This window comes from Lepus europaeus, chromosome 3 (assembly GCF_033115175.1).
Source record: "Lepus europaeus isolate LE1 chromosome 3, mLepTim1.pri, whole genome shotgun sequence".
Taxonomy (NCBI): Eukaryota; Metazoa; Chordata; class Mammalia; order Lagomorpha; family Leporidae; genus Lepus; species Lepus europaeus.
The window spans coordinates 29,288,555-29,296,748 of NC_084829.1; the positions used below are offsets into that span (position 1 = coordinate 29,288,555).

At 39.8% G+C, this 8,194-nt stretch overlaps 1 pseudogene; it reads right to left on the reverse strand.

The window, feature by feature from the left end:
- Positions 1-1,275: 1,275 nt before the first annotated feature.
- LOC133756784 (ubiquitin carboxyl-terminal hydrolase 45-like) lies at positions 1,276-7,861 on the reverse strand (annotated as a pseudogene).
- Positions 7,862-8,194: the final 333 nt, after the last annotated feature.

The window sequence follows — 8,194 nt, forward strand, 5'->3', positions numbered from 1 at the left end:
AGTATCATTCTTGGGAAAGAATGATCAGAATGGCTGAATTATACAGTTAATGTTTTGATTCAAGAATATGACAGTGAAAAAGCCATTGTTTTTGAAAATTTAGACTTAATAGTATTTTTCATGCTAAATTCTGACAGCTTAATAATTTGCTATCTGGAGGGAAAAAACTATCATCTTTTTCATATTATTTAAAAAGAAAACAAGAAAGGTCAACTTTATGCCCCATGAAAATAAAAGTAAACTCACATGAACTTATTAATGATGCTTACTGAAGACAATAAAAGTGAATTCAAAATTCCAAACACCATTTTTAACATATACTGAAATACAGAGGTAGAAAGTGTATTTATTATATTTCCCTGTTAAGTCTAATAATATAATTCTCTATCATTACAAATATAATTTGCTTTATATTTCAAACTATCCTACAGTTCCATATGGATTATCTACTTTTATTTACCAATTCTGCATTTTACAGTTATCTACAATTATATTTTGATTCTGGACAACCACTTGCAAATTATTCCTAACTCCACCATGAATAGGTTACAAATGGTATCTTGATGAAATGTTTTCAGCAGTTTTCTAGGTCTCAAAGCAAGAGGCCAATCAATATATTATTGGTAAATCCACACTACTTAAATTACAGTGATGTCTTTGTATGTGGCTGAATCATACAAAATGACAAGATAGCTATGCCTATTAGGCATTACTTCGTGTATCACAGCAGTGTTTCTTATGTAGCAGTACACATATACCACTGGATAGCCCTAAGATGATTTTAGAGGGGGTGTGACCTGGATGAACAACGTTTCTTTCATAGTTACATGTTTTAATGTGAAATACGATTGCTCCAAAAAAAGCTAAGGCTAAAAAAGGTGAAAAAGATTTTAAAAATAATAAGTAAACAATGGCATAGGATATACACATATATATGAGATCAGGAAGGTGTGTGTAGCACATTGAGGAAGCATTGTCTTAAGGAATGATTTGACTCTGACTGCCTGTAATAACAAGCCACATGGTAAAGGGTTTTCCTCTTCTGTAAATTCTGCGTTGCTTATTTAAGAAAGCAAATCTGAAAGCACTGAGTACACTGAACTTACTTTAAAAGGGCTTACCACAATAGTGAGAAAGTTCTGAAGCATATGAGGGACATGCCATTCCTACAGAAGAAAGAGGACTACAAAGGCATGTTACATATGTTGGTGGTGTTGCAGCATTCAAATAAAAGTAATCTAAATATTACCATTGGCAAGTAATGAATACTCATAATTATCTTTCATAAGAAAGAAGGTAAGCTTGTGCATTAAGTGCTCTTGATTCTGGAACCACCTGCACATAAGTGTCACTAACATAGATCCACTGGCCCACCGATTCATTGTCAGGTTCTTTCTCACCAGGCACAGTCTTCTTTCCAGTGAGGTATTCTGATAACTTCCTGGAGGGTGTTCTCGCTTTCACATAAGCCAAGTAGTACCCTCCTCTCATGGGGCCACGGTGTTCCACTATGCCATAGAGACCATAGAGCACTTCATCACTCACACTTACATCCTTACAAGTAGCAGAACAGAATGGTGCTAAATCAAGCATAAGTGGAAAATCTACATGTCTGTCGGCTTTACGAAGACTCAAGCCAGCCTGGTGGAATCTTTTCAGATGGAGAAGAATTAGGATAGGAGGAACGGCAGAAATGAGCAATTGCTTCCTGGCATTAGTATAAACCCCTCCTACTTTCTTCTCTACAGAATTGATTTCCTTTGGGTACTTTTGCTGCTTTTCAGTACAGTTCTCACACAGAAGCTTGTTATTCCCCATAAGTAATTCCATAGACACAAACTGGTAAAGACAGGACTGAATTGAACATTCTTTGGAAGTAGTGATGTAGCTCTGAGAGAGGGTCTGAAAAGCATGCTGGGGACTGCGGGGCCTCATATGCTCCTCCTCTGCAAAACCTAACTTATTTGGAATACTAAGTGGCTGCTTTTCTCTGTCAAAATCTCCATCTCCAATTTCAGGGCTGCTCAAAGTTCAGAAATGGCATTAGCCACTCCCTCATCACCACTGTGTCTCCTTAGCGGATGGCAGTGTCCCTGCGGGTGGACAGGCAGGCGCCCATCTGTGTGCGTGCAGGGCCTGCCGCGGGATCTGCACTGCCCCTCCTTCTTGGAAGTGCTTTCCGACTCAGAGGCCTCACTGTTGGCCTCAACACTGCTCTCGAAACAGCTGGCCTCTTTTCAGCTGCCAACGGTGGGGCTTTTGATCCGACTCGTTGCGCCAGCAGACACTGAAGGAGAGCCATCCATGCCCAAGTCCACGTTTTTCTGGTATGTGAAAATGGTTTTTTCTTCTGCAGGTGAGAGTTTTCTTTGACGTTTTCTGTCATGAATTTGTTGATTTTTATCTTTAGAAGGAGAGTGTTTCTTGGCAGGTCTGGGTTGGTGAGTATTTCCTTAGTAACCATGCCACTGTACTGATCATGATCTCTTTCCTGTGAACTTCTGTGTTTACTCATTCTTCCCACAGCACAGGCTTTGAAACCCGTTCTTCTGTTATAGGAAGGGAAATATCAGTGAAAGGATCTTTCATGGTAGAGATACTTACTCATTCTTCCACATTACTGTGCTAGTTAGTTCACCAATAAAGATCTGATATAGGAAGTTCATTTTCTTTTTTTTTTTTTGGGTGTTATTTTTTTTATTTTTTTTTCTTTTTAACTTTTATTTAATGAATATAAATTTCCAGTGTACAGCTTATGGATTACAATGGCTTCCCCCCACATAACTTCCCTCCCACCCGCAACCCTCCCCTCTCCCGCTCCCTCTCCCCTTCCATTTGCATCAAGATTCATTTTCAATTCTCTTTATATACAGAAGATCAATTTAGTATAAAGATTTCAACAGTTTGCACCCACATAGAAACACAAAGTGAAACATACTGTTTGAGTACTAGTTATAGCATTAAATCACAATGTACAGCACATTAAGGACAGATATCCCACATGAGGAGCAAGTGCACAGTGGCTCCTGTTGTTGATCCAACAAATTGACACTCTAGTTTATGGCGCCAGTAACCATCCTAGGCTGTCGTCATGAGTTGCCAAGGCTATGGAAGCCTTCCAAGTTTGCTGACTCTGATCATATTTAGACAAGGTCATAAAAGACAGAGGGAGGATAGTAACCAATGATCCTAAGAGTGGCATTTACCAGGTTTGAACAATTATACAGCATTAAGTGGGGAAGAGGACCATCAGTACACACAGGTTGGGAGTAGAGCCATTGGTGGTAGAGTAGAGGTTATGATTACAAAGGAATGAGGCCCAAGTGCACTAGACAGGGCCTAGAACAAAGGACAGAATCATTATTAGAGGAGCTAAGAAATGTGCTGTCTAAGCTACAATTAAGTTTTCTGTTTGAGAGGCAAATAGAACCTGATAGAAGGGGCTTGATAATAATCTGGTGGGCTTTAGGCCTTGTAAGTTAAGAGGCCCAGACCTATCTATCTCTTCACATGGGGTATATCCTAAGGGAGGTGTGAACCTCCTAGGGGAAGGCACTCTGTTGACTTTCATTACTTGGCTGGCCTGGGAGGAGAGAAGGCCAGGTAAAGGCAGGGGGCATCTCTAACAAGAAATTTACAGTTCTGCCTGCAATGTTGCTGACCCTACTTGACCATCCCCTCAGCTGCAGTGGTCACTTTGGAAGTTGGGCTGAGTGAAGGGCTTTTCAGCTTAGAGCCAATAAGATCTGTGGCTCTGACCTGGGCATCCTTCGACTCCAGGGCAGGTCCATTTCCAGTGATCCAACTCTTGGCAGAGCTGCCAGGGCTCTTCACAAGCTGACTTCTGCTGAAGCCCAGGCTTACCACATTAAAAGCCACTGCAGTGGACTGGCCTGTTGGGTCCCTTGAGGGCAGATCACTGTACAGATCAGCCATTAATAGGCCTGCCACCCATTGTTCTGATGCCGAGCTTTCTTTTCCTCCTGGTTTGTGTTAAAGCAGACCAGAGGATGCAAGTCAAGGGAGTGCCCGTTTCCCATCTCTAATCTTCGGTGGCCTGAACTACAAGTCTATAGTCACAGGCATGTTCTGTAGTAGTTTTTCTAAGGTAGACAATGCCCATGAGGAAAATTATATTCTCACTTTAAAACTTTCTTTCCCTTTGGTCTGAAAGGGAGGTTTTTTCTACTTACTGTATACTTCGCTGATGGCGAAGTGAATCTAGCTATGAGATTATTATTTGAGTTCTTATTTTGGCTATGCTATTGCAGAAAAATGTTAGCCATCTCTTTTATAAGGTCTAAAGATTAAATTGTGCATCCTACAGATTCCTTCATAATAGAATTACTTTCCTACCTTGAAGAGAATAGAGAAATGAAAGAACAAGTTGGGCTTAGAATAGAGAAATGAGGGAGCAAGTCCTAGATCGCTTGCTGACAATAGCAATATCACATGAATACTTAGCGAACCATTTCAACCATTAGATAACAACTTAAGAAAACATTTACCAGAAGGTCCAATGCCTTCTATAAATTTTAAGAATCATGTATTTGAAAACACCTCTTAAATATCTAACATGGTGTAGTTTGTTTAGCCAGTAAACTTAAGCACAACCATCTAAAATGTTTTTAGTTTCTTTCTACCAACAAGTCTAAAACATATGATACACAGATTCAGGTCCCACAAATTAAAATGTATCTTTGATTGATTTTAGCAGCTTAAATTTATGGACAATCTTATCTATAAGCCATTTAAAATAAAACTCTTAATAAAATTTCCCCATGTGGACATACAATATGTACACACATATAATATAGCATAATAGACCAATATAGCAATTTTAATAATAGCTTTTAAAATCTTTAACTCTTTTTGTAGATTGCCAATTGATTTGAATTGCTTTTTCTTTTTAGTAACCTCAGTTAACCATACTTTCTCTCAGTTGGTACTGTTAATACATTATTGGCTTCATCTGTTTACAGAGCCATCCCAAAGTACTGAATACAATAAAAGTGGCTGGAAAAAGTCCATAGGAACCTATAGGAGGACAGCTAAACACAGAACCAACAACGCTTTAGTTTTATGAGCAGCAGATCATATATAACTGTGGATGACAAAAGACTTTAAGTCGCCATGTTTAAAATTATAAACTCATCAACCAACAAGAGGCACTTGCTTACTTCACAGTATTTTTGAAAGCACCTGTAGGATTTTACAAGTATTTAACCCTTTAAGCCTCTGGGGCTTTCTCATTAAGATAACTATCATGTCTAGTAACACAAGATCATTAGACTTTTTAATTCTCAAACATTTGTATTAATAGCATTTTCCATTATAGAAACTTAAAGTCTGGTACCACATCACATCTTGACAGTCCTTCTAATATACTCCAAATAGACTGATTAGTTGGTGTCTCTATAAGATGAGAGACATAGGTCCTTCGATTTTTTCAGTTGGGCCCAAACTAGAAAAACCAAAGTCCAGGATTTACTGGAAATTTTAGAGACCAGATTGTTTGAAACTTTGATTTTTTGAATGCCTGTCAAGAATGCCAAGAAGGCTCAAAATCCAAAATATCTGGTTGAAATAAGATTTCTTAAAATCATGACATAACATAGACCAAATTTGATTGTTGTTACAAGGTGATTATTCAAATTTTTGAAAAAAGCACATATTTAAATAACCCATAGCTCTTAATAAAAGTTCAGCTGTTTTTGAACAATTAGAATTTAACAGACATCAAGAGAACATAATAGATTACTTTAACACATTGCTTTCACAGAGCATCAGAGTTTAATTCTATGTCAAAGAGAAATTGAGCTTCCTGTGATCTTTTGCTGTGAGGTTTCCTTCCTTTACCTTCTTTCGTATTGGTGACCATGTTTCTGTGTTTCTGTGTGTAAGACATCTTTAAGCATCTTTTGCAGGGCAGGATGAGTGGCAACAAATTCTTTCAGTTTCTGTTTGCTATGAAAAGTCTTAATTTCACCTTCATTCACAAATGAGAGCTTTGCAGGATATAGTATTCTGGGCTGGCAGTTTTTCTCTCTTAGTACCTGGGCTATGTCTCGCCATTCCCTTCTAGCTTGTAGGGTTTCTGATGAGAAGTCTGCTGTGAGTGTAATTGGAGATCCTCTAAGAGTGATCTGACATTTCTCTCTTGCACCTTTTAGGATCTTTTCTTTATGTTTCACTGTGGTGAGTTTGATTACAACATGTCGTGGTGAGGATCTCTTTTCGTCATGTTTATTAGGGGTTCTATAAGCTTCCTGTACTAAGATGTCTCTGTCCTTCTCCAAACCTGGGAAATTTTCTGCTAGTATGTCACTGAAAATGCCTTCTAATCCTTTCTCCCTCTCCATGCCTTCAGGAACTCCTAGAACCCGAATGTTGGTTTTTTTTAATAGTATCCTGTAGATTCCCGACAATATTTTTTAGATTTCTAATTTCCTCTGCTTTTCTTTGGTTTGCCTGTTTCCTTTCCTGTTCTCTGTCTTCTAAGTCTGATATTCTCTCTTCTGCTTCGCCCATTCTGTTTTTAAGGCTCTCTAATGTGTTTGTCATTTGATCTATTGAACTCTTCATTTCATTATGATTTCTAGTCACTATCAGAGTTTCTTGTTCCACTAGTTGTTTCATTTCATTTTGATTCCTCCTTAATATTTCACTTTCACGAGAGAGATTTTCTATCTTGTCCATGAAGGATTTCTGTAGTTCAAGAATTTGTTTTTGAGAACTTCTTAATGTTCTTATCAATTTTTTGAGATGCGCTTCTTGCATTTCTTCGATCTCATCATCTTCATAATCTTGAATTGGGGTGTCTTTTTCATTTGGGGGCGTCATAGTTTCTTCCTTGTTCTTGTTAGCTTGGTTTTTGCGTTTGTTTTTGGCATGTTGGAGATATTTGGTTTCTTCACTGTGGTGTTTTTTCTTGTTACACTATGGCTCTATATTAAGTGGACTGTCTGCTTTCAGTGGAGCCTTAGAGGCTTGAGATGAGTGTGGACTGAGAGCTGTGTTTGGTTCCTCAGGGTTGAGGGTGTGTCAAGGATGACACTCCCAGGTTAGGTGTGGTAAATCTCTCTTTCTTTTTTTGATTTAAAAGGGAAGTAATTCCGCACAGCTGAACGTAATTGGAGGTAGTTAGCAGGCAAATGATATACCCACAGGAGCCAGAGATCGGAAGCTCTTTCCCAAGGACCACACAGGGAATCTCTGCTGCCCTCAGTGTGGGCTCCAATTCTCCTGCAGTCTCCCACTGGGTTGCCAAGTTAGATGCTAATCTCCTGTTATTTCACCCCTCCCCACAGAGTCAGGTTTTTCTGCTAGGCTCAGGGCCGGTGCAGACCTGAGGTCGCCCTGCTTATGACGTATGTCCAAAATGGCGCCTGCTCTGTCTTGCTCGCCTTTGAGAGGTGAGCGGAGAGAGAGAAACTTGTGTCCGTATCAGTCACTTTTTTTCTCTCTCTTCTAGTTAGCCTGGTGAACTTTTCCCCACGGAGTTTCAAGCCTCGTTCCCTCTAGCCTCCTCTTTCCGCTTGCCTGCTGGTATCTCGGGCTATGGAGGTTCGGCTCACCTCGCGTTCCAGCGCTGGTGCGTTGAGTCTGCCGCTGGTGTCCCGAACTTGGGCTCCCACGCTCTCCATGCAGGTCCACTGTGAATCACTAGTTCCGGAAGAGTTTCCTCTGCTGTTTCATCCCCTACTCTTCCTTGACCCTGCAGTATCTCCACTTATATTAAACCTTCTCTCCCCCCGGACTAAGTGTGCTCCCTGCCTATTCCGCCATCTTGCCTGATTCAGGAAGTTCATTTTCACACCTTCTTTTCCATATGCTTTGACCTTTTTCCTAATTGCATCATCAGCAGTTTTAGTAGTTGGGTTGTTAAATGCCTTTAGAATGCTAGCTTGTATTCTCTTCATTTCTTCATCACTACATCCAGCGGGTAATGGAGAAGCTCTTGACTGTCCTGCAGTTGGAAATCTTTAAATCGAGGTACCTTCTGACAAAGCTGATTGAAAAGAACTTCTGGAGAAAGTGGTCCTTTTTCAGTCTCCCTCATGCTGTGCAGAAACAGGAACAAGGCTGACGTCAGTGGGCCAGGGCTTCAAAGTTCCACCACCAATGGGTCCAGCTGAGAGTCTGAGGAAGGAAAAATCTTGAATATGTACCATTTTCTTTCATCTCATTCATA